This window comes from Lycorma delicatula, chromosome 7, assembly GCF_047948215.1.
Source record: "Lycorma delicatula isolate Av1 chromosome 7, ASM4794821v1, whole genome shotgun sequence".
NCBI lineage: Eukaryota > Metazoa > Arthropoda > Insecta > Hemiptera > Fulgoridae > Lycorma > Lycorma delicatula.
Window position 1 is genome coordinate 9760348 of NC_134461.1, and position 13476 is coordinate 9773823.

Consider the following 13476-nt stretch of genomic DNA (forward strand, 5'->3'; position numbering starts at 1 on the left):
TTCCTTAGTCTGGCTCTCAACAGATGCCTCTACGATATGGTTGCACCTTTGGTCCAGCTATTCTGTATCGCTGAGCACTCAAGCCCCCTCACCACCGGCAAGGTCTCGTGATTTGTAGAGGGATATAAGTTAAAATAACTTTTACTAAAATTGTTACTGATAATTACCAATTTTCTAATCATTTATCAATAATTACTCTAACAAATATAATGAGTAAACCAGGTTCATATAGATTATACCTGTAGTTCAACCTTTACAGGCCCTAATGTGTTTTATTCTGTAATATTAAAAAAAATTGATTGGGGATAATAAATGTATTTAAACCAAACCCAAAAGACAGAAATATCTGCATTTTGTAAGCTATTTTAATTAAAATGAAAATATTTACAAAGATCAATTTAATGCAAGTGAATTTATAATGTACATGTTTATGTCACCAAAAGCATTCTGTATAAATTACGTTTTAAAATATATACAACATTAATACTTATAAAAATCAATGTAATAAAAATCATGATTTGTAAAGATTTATATGAATTTATATCGATTTGTGAAGGTCATTATACTAGTTTTATTAAAAGAGGAAAATATATATATTGTGAATGATATGATTCAACAAAAAAAGTTGGCCAAGAAATTTCTCAAATATGGTACTACAGATATTCTAAATAAATAAACAATTAATGAAACCCATCTTACCAGCACGTTGAAATCAATGCATGATCTTTCGGCTTACTTGAAAGCCATCATCAGGAGATAAAATTATTTAATTAAAATTAAAAATTTAAAAGCTCACATGTAAAAGTAATGACTGTATGGTCTTACCAGTATAGCGAAGGAATACTGATGTAGAGAACATGGAATACAGGAATAATCCACCAGAGTACATGTATCTTCCTTCAGTATAGTGGTAGGACCACACAGTTATGACTGTTTTAAATTTTAACTGTGATCTTTTAAATATTTTAAACTTTAATAAAATAATATTATCTCCTGATGATGGCTTTCAAGTAAGCTGAAAGATCTAGTTCATATCAACAAAATTTCTGTAATGTAGATAAAATTGTTTTTAACAAAATGATACTGATATCAAAAAAGATTAAGAGACTACATTTCTTTTATAGCATTAATAATACATAACTCATTGCTATGAATCGAATAGAATCGATTCGTAATTGAGAAAGATTTGGTTTCCCGTCGCCTATCCATTTCATTGTTAAGAATCGTAGAAAGAATCTGTTTCTCCTGCAAACCGATTCTCGATTCTTTCGTTCAGTATAAAGAGTCGAATCGAAGGAACGACTCGTTCACGATTCTTCCCATTACTAGATAGCAGTCGATCGTCAATTCAAATGATCGAAATTTTCAGGTTAATTTTCTAGTATTGTAAATAATGTGAGGGAGAGCCATTTTCCTAGATGAAAAAAATAATTACTGTAAATAATATTGTTTCAGCGTTGTGTATGATTTTTGTCTTTAAATATCATTTTTTGTAATGTATATAGTTTATAAAATGATTTATAAATAACATGTGATTTTTCAAGTATCCTAATTTATGTTGACTGGTAATTCTTATTTAACGGCTACTAATAATGTCACGAGCAATTTTTAGACTTAGTTTAAAAAAAATTACTGGTTTTTTAAACGTTTGTGATGGATTACATAGAAAAGTAATTTTTAATAATAGGACGTGCTTTCATACATTCAATAAGAATTTCTCTTCTAAGAGAGATGATGAAAAACTATCGGCTCCTAACCGTTTTGAAAGAACTGAAGACAAATCAAAAGAAACTTATTTAGAATTATTGAATCATTTCAGGGTTAGGGAGACCCATAAAAGAGGACATGTGGAATTTATATATGCTGCCATGAAATATATGAAAGAATTCGGTGTTGAGAAAGATTATGCCTAAAGGAATATTTGTTGCCCAAAATATTCTTCAAGTTGAATTCATGCATTATCCTAAGCAGCAACAGTGTATATTAGTAGATCTTTTAGAGCAGATGGAATACAATAGTAAGTATTTGCTTATTATAATAATGTGTTTTATATTCTTTGTAATGTTTTATTATTTGTTCTCGTGGAATTTGTACAATTCTACAAATCCTAATGTTTCAAAAAAAAAAATCTAATAGAATTATTAATAAGTTTTAAATTACGAATGGGTTTAGCAATGTTTTCTGTATTTCAGTTTAAACCTGCCCTGACAGTCTTATTTTTGGAAAATATTTTATTGATCTCTATTTAATACCTTGCCTATCTGTCATTGCTAAGATTCATGCTGGTATCTTAGGCAAAATTTATGGCAAATGCAATGCTTTTGTCACATCAAATTCAATAATTTGAAAGTGTGTTTTATTCCTCAAATAGATTGTTAACATATTATCAGTCATTGTTGTAGTGTACATTATTCACTTTTTCGTTTTTTTTTAAATAACACTTTTTATGATTGTTTTCATTTTGAATTTTATTTAATAAAAAAATGTTAATTGAAATATAGTAGATTCAGTTCATTCTGAGCAAGACTGCAAAAATAGAATATAGATTTATGTGTTATGCAGCAGTTTTATTTTGACTTTAATAAGGGAATATTTAATTAAACAAAATAAAAAAATATCATTTGATGAGACTTGAAGTTAAAGGAATACAGTGAAAGGTAAGTTTGACAGATGGTACAGAAAAAGTTATATGTATGTTATCAAGGTAGTTGTAAATTTTATATCCTGTCTGTGAATGTAGTGATTTAAAACTTATAACCTCTATGTCTACAGCCTCTCAATGTATTATGACATGTTCTTTTAATTTAGTAAAAACTGGGTAAAATTTGCATATTGATGAAAGAGTCCTTCTAAATTACTAATGACTGATCCTTAGCACAATAATGTATACCATCAAAATCATTATCAAGAAAGTATGTCGTTTATTACAATTCACGGGAAGTGTATTGCAGACTTGAAAAAGCTGGATTCTAATCATATTACACTTTTTCTGTTTATGTTTAGCCTCCAAAACCACCATAAGGTATTATTTCAGACGATGGATGATTGAGAGTGATATGTATGAATGTAAATAAAGTGTAGTCTTGTACAGTCTCAGGTAGACCATTCCCGAAATATGTGGTTAATTGAAACCCAACCACCAAAGAACACTGGTATCCACAATTTAGTATTCAAATCCATATAAAAGTAACTGCCTTTACTAGGATTTGAACTTAGAACTCCCAATTTGAAATCAGCTGATTTATGATAAGTTCACATTAGACCAACCCAGTGGTTTAATCATTAAACTTAGATAAAATAACTATGTCGATTCAGCCAGAGTATGATGCTCGTACACAAAACATGGAAAAAGTTGTGGGTAGTTTAAAGTGCTATAATATACTGCACAGCAGTACAGTTAGGCACCATTTCGATTTTCATTTAGCAGAGTTCCCTTGTTACAGCATATACCACAGATTATGCTTTCATAGAGATCTCTGGCTGTCATCAGTCGACTAATAACATACTTAAATATCACAAATCAAGTTTGTTAATTATATAACTAATATGAGTATAACTGTAAGTAATTGTCCAATACAATTAGGGGGGAAATTGTACACTTCTTTGTTATGGATAAGTACAAAAAAAAGGTTTTTCAGTAATTATTTAAATACAATGAGTTTTTTTATCTACTTGGCAAAATCATTCTTTTAGCAAAATTGTCTGAGTTGTCAAGTATGGTATGAATGACTGAATCTTGTTGAAATGACTGTTACAGCTTACCAATATGTGATTCATTTAACATTATATGTGCTAATGATGCATTATTGCAAAACTGGGAACGCTACTTAAAGTGTTGCTAAATAAGTACTTCTTATTTTTAAATTAATAATTTACTCATTTTATTAATGCTGTATCCAATAAATTACAAAGTTGCGGATATTCATATAAAAAGTAAAATTTGAAATATTATTGCCATGTTTATAATATTTTTATATGGAGTTTTTTTCTAAATTTCACATTCGGTTTCAGTTTTTATTATCTTAATTAATGCTGTAAAGAAATTTAATATTGAATCTTAATTAGGGCAGGAAACTACATAATATACAATTGGCTAAATACAAAAAATATATAAAAAAATGTAAAGTGCAAAGAAGACAATAAATTCCCTTGGAGCACTTATTTAGTGAGTCAAATTGGTATTGCTTTTAACACGTTTTTCATGATTTTTGAGAGGTTGTTACATTTTTATTAGTATAATACACAAGAAACCTTTTTACTTGCCATAAACACATACAAAAACACTGTAGGTTGTGCAAATTTGAGATTTTTATCACCAGCCCAATCAGTTATTGGAAGCCAAAATTTGAATTTTAAAAAAGTTAGTTTTCAAAAATTCATAACAGTAGGGGTAAGTATATCACCATTAAAATTATTTATGGTAGAACTACTAACATATACCTACATATAAAGAAACATTTTTACTTGCTATAAACATCTACAAAAACATTGTAGGTTGTGCAAATTTGAGATCTTTATCGCCTGCCCAATCAGAGTTATTGGATGCCAAAATTTGAATTAAAAAAAAAAAAATTAGTTCTCAAAAATTCTTAAAAAAAGGGGGTAAGTATATCCCATTAAAATTATTTATGTTAGAACTACTAACATATACCTACATATAAAAAAATCTTTCAAACTGTGCATGCCATCCCTGTCTATTGAAAAGAATTACCAAAAGTGAAATTTCACCGTTTTTCATGTTCAACTTTATTAGTAATTTTCTATCTCTCTTCAGTTTACCTATCTAAGATTGATGGACCAATCTTTTACGTTGAGAAAATATGAATAAATTGCTTTTTGTTTCATCCTTCCAGGAACAATAGTTTTTTTAGTTATGAATTTTTCCATAAACCCTTACAATCAGAAAAATAGGTGTGCGCATTTAGCAAAAATGGCCGCCACAGATAAACTGCTTAAAAAAATAGTTTTAATGTCCTGAGATATGTAGGAAACAATTGGGTAAGTTTCAATTTTTTTTGAGTTGGTCAAGCAACCACCCTTGGGTCACTTCAAATAGATTGACCCAGTTGCGTTATCCATTCACTGTTCAGAGCAATAGAACAAAACTTTAAAATTAACCTGATAGAAACAGAATAGTTATATAAAGATCTAATTAAAACATGCAAATTTTACTCTTAGTGGATAAAAGCCATGGCCACACTTGTACAATCTGAAATGCATATTAAATTTGAAAAAAATAACAATGAATTAAATGAACTAATACATCATAGATCAAGTATAATATTGTTGTCTGTTTCAAGATGGACATCATTATTCACATGCCACTTAATAACAGCACTTATAAAGGAGTTGCATAATGGTGCTTAGAGAACCTTCTAGTAGTAGTATAATTCTGTATATTAAGAAAGTAAGTTGTTTCTTAAATTTTTTCAAAGAATTTGTAGGGTTATTTTCAGAGATATAGGCTATATTTAATTTATAAACTCAAGAACTTAATTAGCCAATCTCCATGACGGAGTGATAGGATCTTCGCTTTTCATCCTGAGATCCGGGATTCAAATCCTGTCAGGCATGATATTTTTCATACGATACAAAATTCCATTTCCATATTCCATGTAAAAACTTCTAAGTTTCTGTGTTATTTCATCAAACAATAATAATAACCACTATTGGTGGAGAAATTATATTTACTGGAGTTTGATCTTAATAAAATAAGAACTATTCAGCTTTGTATCAAAACAAGTCTCATCACTGTTTAAATAATTTTGTTCATTGTTTAATGGTGTCAAATAGTAACTTTTACTATTTAAAGTACGTTATGTGGTGAAAATGAAAATACTCTATTTTCTGAGTGGCTGTCTCTTGACTTGACTTTGATTGCTTGCCATTAAAAACGTACTGCACATATAACCATGAAATTTTTAATAAATACTTTTTAAATAAAGTAAAAATAAATTTTTAGTTTATCATACGTTAAAGATATCAGATCTAAATCTTAAACTGTTTTAGAGTTGTTATTCAATTTGTAAAATCATTTTATGTTCATTCCTTTTTAACACTGGAATAGGTTCATTGTCTTCATTATTATTTTAAATTCGTTTACATGATATTTTATAAAAGTTAACACTAACTTGAATTTTTTTTAGAGATTTCTATGTATTGAGAAATAGATGTATTAATGAATTACTAAAAATTGTGCTGAGAAGTCAGTTCTTTCCCTCAGTTGTCTTCTTTCCAAACTTATTCTGTTATAAGTTTCAGATAATAGTAGTTGTCGACTTGGTTTTCTTATTGTATTTCCGTTTCTTTTTTAGTGATTCATTTATTTATATATTCTACTTTTCCTGGTTTTGAGAATCTGATTGGAAATGCTTCAAAAATAAAAGAAAAAAGTAGCACTTAAATTAATTATCATCTGGGCATAGTATGCATTCCTTTAGGTAATATACATCCATCCCACATATAATCCCTTAGGAAATCAGAATATTCAGAATGGGATCAGCCTGTAACAGATCACATATTTTGGCATTGATGTACGCAAATATGTGCTGTAAGAAATTGCTTTTCCTTGATTTATTAAAGAACTACTTGAGAAAAGGTGCAGGTCTCCTTAAAAGAAGTTATTCCTTGCCCATTCTTTAATTTACATGATTTGTGAAATGATTGTTTAACAAAATTATCAAGATAACTAGATGCTAGCATATTGTTATACAAAATTATTTTCTTCAAGTCTGTGACATTACAATAACCTATTGCTATTGTAACAATCTATAACAATAGCTCAGGCTATTCCTAAGGTTATTTCATTAACTGAATTTCAGCAACCAAATTGTAACAGTAATATGGGCTTTGTGTCAATCGATAGCGAGTGAGGCCCATATTAACAGTAGTGTATTAACACTGAAAGAGAACATGTGCAGTATATGGGAGTTTTTGTTAGAGTTTGAGTTATTAAAACTACTTTTAGAAGTAAACTGCTGGTCATCAATATGTGTATTTATTAATATTTATTAAAGCACTCAGCAACAGGTTATGGGCCCAGATATGTAACTGTGAACAAAGGTACAGAGGTCATGAAAATTTTGTTTAGTTGTGACCATGTGGGTAAATATGGAATCACAGCAGTTTATGAAGTTAAATGAAAATAACTGGAATATTTGGAAATTCCAGATGAGAGTAGTATTGATAGCTAAAGATCTCTTTGTTATTACCAATGGAGATATACAGAAACCAGATGTTTTGAAAGCTGCAGAATTGAAAAAGTATGAAATTTATAATGTACGTGCACAGGAAGTGTTATTAATGTGCGTGGAATCCAGGCCTTAGTCGCACATTTTAATGTGCAAGACTGCAAATGAAATTTGGACTAAACAGAAAACAATATATGAGCATCAATTAAGTATGAATATTCATTTATTACAGCTACAATTTTTTAATTTGAAGTCTGAAAATGGTGTTATGGACTTTCTATCAAAAATTTAAAATTTAACTGTTTCTCTTAAGCAATAAGGAAGAAATACCTGAAATCTGATCTTTTTGTAATCTGGTTATTACAAAAATAATTTTATCTTTGATCATTTTTTTTGGTTGGAAATCAGTGGGTGAAAATCAGCAAATATTGCTTAAATATATTTATTTTATACTATATTATGACAATTAATACTAACAATAGAGAAATTATAAAAAGAAAAATTAGAAACTACAGTGAATGTTACGTATGAGGAGAAATTTGAAAACTGTTTTCTTCTGTTAGATAAAATAAGATTTAAATTATGAGTTGCATATAAGAAAATTTAAATTATGAGTTACATATAAGAAGATTAAATTTTTATGTAATATACAATATAACAATATATACAATACAATATATACAATATAACAATACAAGAAAATAATCAACTTACTCTAAAACCTAATGAATCAAGCATAGAAGTCTGATCTTGTTCTCTTGGTCCAATATGTCTAGATGGAAATCCTTCAGATTTTGGTATAAATTCATCAAGTTTCGATCTACTATAAAATTTCATACAATTAGAAAATGTTCTATTAATGCCAAGACTTTTAAATAATACACTCCTATTAATTACATTTTTATTATATAAAACAGAATGTAATCGTAATTGTTTAAAATTTATTTTGTTTGTCATATTGTTTAGCATTTTTTTAAATAAAAATCACCCACTTTATTAAATTAGATAATATTTAATTAAAACGAATATTAAGTAAAATATAATCAAATAATAACTAGTAATAAAGCAAACCTGAATTACAATAATTAAATTAGAACTAGTACTCAAATATTTGTAACATAACTACTGTTATTTTATACATTTATAATTATATATTATTATCATACTGATAGTTCAAAAGGTTAATATTAAAAAAAAAACTACTGATATTAGTCAATTTAAAATACTATAACTGCTGTTTAATCTTTTTTTCATCTAATTTACGTGGTTAAAAATATTGTAAAAAAAAATAATTCACCACTAAACCTCAAACTTTGTACGTGAGAGTATGGAATAGACATTTTTTAGTGTATGAAAAATACCACGCCTGACCAGGGGATTCAAACCTAGGACCTTCTGAATGAAAGACTGAGATGCTACAACTTCTCCATGGAGATCAGTGAACCAATATTTTAATTCACATATATGTAAATAATGCATCATTTTATACAAAAAGAAAAAATATATATATTTTTTTTTGTACTGGATTTTTAGCAGTTTACAACCATTATATGTTTATGTTCAAAAGTATAATAATATATTACATATTCAAAAAGGAAAGCTTTAAAAAACTGGCTCAGTTGTGGTGAGATTACTAAAAGGTAAAATAGCAATAAAAAATAAGGGCTATAATTCAAAATAAATGATAAAATAAAACTTTTATGCATTGTTCTCTTGGTCCAATATGTCTAGATGGAAATCCTTCAGATTTTGGTATCAATTCATCAAGTTTCAATCTACTATAAAATTTCATACAATTAGAAAATGTTCTATTAATGCCAAGACTTTTAAATAATACACTCCTATTAATTACATTTTTATTATATAAAACTTCAAAAAAAAAAAAAAAACTTCAGATAAAGTGACTTAGTACAGTGAATTTTTAGTCTCTGTCTATTGATAAGATTTAAGGGTCTGTCTCCAAGAAAAATTCTTTTAATGGTTCTTCCATATAAAAATTAAAAAGTAAATAAAATAGGGTTCATTTATGACTCATTCCTTACTTCACCTTTTCTACTTTTATTATAATTATTGGATTCTTATACAACTTATATAACTGTTTATATTTCATATTTTAATCCCATCATTCTTGAACATTTTATTTCATTTTAAATAATTTTTTTTAAGATTATAAATGTCACATTCAGATTTATACAAGCTAACCTTCTAAAATTAATCGGTAGACTAAATTTGCATTTTGTTCCCGTGCTTTTCCAGAAACCAATTCGGGTTCATCTTTATTTTGTTCTAATCTTCTATAAATTAAAAAGTTTACTGCAGAGATATTAAACTTACATTCAGATTGTTTACCTGTTTCTGCTTACTTTGGTATCTTAAAAAATAGATCATTTGTTAAAATCTGAGAGAACTTTTCAAATCTAATAAATTGCACTTTTTATACTTTTTGCTTACACACTTATTACGTATAAAAACAATTTGTTTGGTTTGTTGGAAAGATTAATATTTTGTTAGAAATTAATAAAAGTTATTTTTAAAATACTGAAAATATTTCTTCCAAAGGTCCTTTCAGAGCAAAATAGTCTTCACTGGAGATAGTCATCTTCACTGGAGATACTGCTGATGTTTATAATGTTGCTCATTTAAAAACTCAGGATACTTCTTAAGTTCATAGTTAAGTCTAAAGAAGTATGAGTACCAGTGCACATTCATATTTATCAGATGACTTTGCAGCTTTTATAAGATCTGGTTGATTTTTCCCATAATTATAACATTCAACACAGGTTTTGTTGAAGTAATACAGACAAATTAGTAAGTTTTAAACTGTTTCACTGAAAGGCCGTTGGCTCATTAGTCCACTGAGATGACATCACTGAAAAAATTCTCTCCACGTTTGCATGTGAGCTGGTATTAAAAATAAGTATTGGAACATTTTCAACAAGTGAGAATACTGATGCTTATCCATACTCTCAAAGCACCTAATCTACTTTTCACTTGAGTTTAAATTCTCCCATTTAGGCTCTCCTTCGTCATGCTGTTTGTCCATTAAAACTGTAACCGTGCTCTTTAGGCAAAGAAACTGATCATAAACCTCACTTTTTGGGAAAGAAATGTTTTTGAGGTAAAATATGTCTGATTTTTTTCTATTTGATCCCAATTAGGGATTGGCTTTAGCATTATCCAGTTAAAGGTGGATAAGTGCTGAAGGGACTCACTCCACTTATCCAATTAACCATAAGCTGTCTGGAAAAATTCCTTACATTCCCCATTAAACATCTTATCACTTTCTTTCTCTTTAACAATTATTTGCTTAATTTTAAACGCAATAAAGAGAGATTCTTTTTGTTCTTTAAGAGCCTTCAAAGTTTTGTCGAGAATTGATTTAACCTCAATAATTGAATATTTGAAGATTCAATTGTTTTTATTTTTTTTTATGAAATAAAGACAGCTGCTTGTAGAGAAATCACATATAAGCCTCACTTAGTGTGGTTGAGAAAAAGTCCATGCGCATTTTAGGGGATTTTTCCTGATTGAGGAACTACACCTTCAAAGCTTCCTGTAAACTTAAAATTCATTCAACTGCAGGCGTAAGAGATACCCATCTTGTTCTTGAGTGGTAAAGCAACTGTTTGTAAGTTATATCAACAAACTCACAGAAACTTCAGTTCTGCTTGTGTAGAGAAGTAGTTGAACAGTTTGACAGCTACTGTGTCAAAATCCATTGCAAGGACATCAGCTGCACAAGAAACTGTATTGTGCAATGTGTGTGCAGGGCACCCAATCCCCTCTATGTCTTTCCGCAAATTACCTTGCAGTTTGTGGAAAATGTTGTTTACCCCTTTGTGGTTCGCACCTCCAAAATTAGCCTTTGTGTTATCACCACAAAATGACGAATATTTATCTAAAGGGAGGTTTACTTCAGCTAGGCTTGCTTGTTAAGCAGTAGATGGTTATGGTATCTGAACTGTTATCTTTCAGTGATAAAACCTTTATTATTTTACTGGTAATATAATCATCTTCTTTAAAATATTGAACAACAACAGGAAATATTTTTCTGCTTTATGGTCACTAGCATCAGTTGAAACTTCATAATATGGAATTTCTTCTAATTCTGAAACCCAAGTACTAACTGAATGTGAAGAAAGCATGTAACTGATAAATGAGTAGCTTTAGTGCGTGCTGTTTATTGTTTTACTGCAACCTTAGAGTCGGGATAAATATTCGGATTTAACTTATTTGAATAATCAACTGATTTAAAAGAGCGATGCTATTTTACAACATGGTACCTGCTGTAAGATCAGCAGTAGCTATGATTATTTCTTCTTTCGAATCCTTTTTCACAAAAAAATTCGCCAATCATCTTAGAAGAATTCACACCGTACATGCTATTTTTATGTTTGTTTTTAAATGGTTTAACAGATCAGCTCTAATGCCGTGACTTACTGAGATGAACTTGTTGCAGAAAGAACAATATGCTTCTTCTTCATTCTTCTCCTTTTTAATAAAAGTTCACCTTAGAATATTGTTCTCTGAAATGACATTTTCATTTTGGCATTGTACATGCAAACGCTACACTAACATGCAGCAACTTAAATATGTGCACAATGAAATAGCCTAAACTCCAAAATAACAGTAATGACACAGACTGTCTGTGAGCAGTGAAGTGACTAACCTTGATTTGGCTTTTGTTTTGGTTTGACATCTGCTGTCTGCTGTCTGCAGGCAGGCGCGCAGGTCAGAAGTTGTCAACCCTCAACGCATAAAATTTCCCTAAATTAGAGTGAAATTTGTCTTCCGAAAAATAATGTTTACATTATTTACCAAACCGGGATAATTTAATATCCTGAAAATCCTTCTCGGGACACCAGGACGTTGAGGATAAAACAAGTGACAGTCTCAAAAAATCAGGACGTACAGCAACTCTATTCATGCAGGATGGAGCCAGACCACTCACAGCTAATGTTGGTTTAGACTTTTTGCATGAAACTTTTAACGCAAATGTCATTTCAAACCGATTTCGTAATCGTTTTGTGTGCGAATAGAACTGCCCCCGAACAGTCCTGATTTGAATCCGTGTGATTATTTTCTTTGGGGATTAAAGAAGGAAAAAAATTTTCCTAAACATCCTTGTACAGTGATGGAACTGTGGGTCCCGATCATCGAGGCGTGCAATGAGATAACTGAGGATATTTGTCGTCGAGTTACTAACAATGTAGGAGTTCATGTTGATGAATTTGCTAGATGTGATGGTGGTCATATTGAACATATGATAAGCAGAACATAATCTCCAGGTATATACTAAACACATTGTATTTTACTTTTCTGTATCGCGATTCAAATAAATATTTTTTAACAAAACCAAATGTTAGATAATTTCTTGCACCACTCTGTATACATACTCGTATATATTAAAAATAACGGCAAAATATTAAAAAAAAAAATAGATTAACAAAAATTATTAGGTAATGACTGCAAATAGAGTTTCTCAGTATTAAAGTCATATTCTTAATGTCTGTCTATTTTGTCTGTATAGTAATATATGGCTAAAATACGACTGTTTCATTAACTGATAAAACATTTTATCCAAATTCATCCTTGCAAAAAGATGAATTAAATTAACTTAAAATCACATATTTGGTCATTTCTTTTATCTTTTTATTTATGTTAGGGCTTTTATTGTATGTACTACTTTTGAATAGCATACTAATATAATGGTGTTCATTACTTTGCTAATGATGTTTTCTTGATCATGTTGTTGCATTCTCCTGGTGGTTTTCTGTAAATTCCTAACTGAAGTTTCTTTTCAATTTTTTTTTGATGTTCATATCCAAAATTATTTTCTATTTCCTTTGTGTGTACTAAATTTTTATGACAGATATTGAGTCTATATCAGTCTGAATTAATTTAGTTTGTAATTTAAACTTTATGAATAAATTGCACTATGAAATAGAATATATTGATTTGTGGTTTATTATTTTTTAGTCATTGGATGAATTAAGCAGTAAGGCGGTTCCTGATAATATAAATCTGAGAAGACCATTACATTTGGATGAGCCTTTAGGTAATACATTTTTAATGGCTTTATGTATTTTTTAAGAATTTTATTTAAATCCTTTTGACAACACAAATGTTTTCAGCAAAAGTGCTGCTGTCATTGTTGCACTATGATTTCAATTAAAATTATTAGTGGTAATTTTTTTTAAAACCACGTAAATAAGATGTCAACACACACACACACACACACACATACATGCATGCATACATTCATACATTCAATCATACATATATA

At 29.1% G+C, this 13476-nt stretch overlaps 1 pseudogene; it reads left to right on the forward strand.

The window, feature by feature from the left end:
* The first annotated feature begins 1594 nt into the window (after positions 1 to 1594).
* LOC142327889 (glycine dehydrogenase (decarboxylating), mitochondrial-like) overlaps positions 1595 to 13476 on the forward strand; it is a 41867-nt pseudogene continuing 29985 nt past the window's right edge.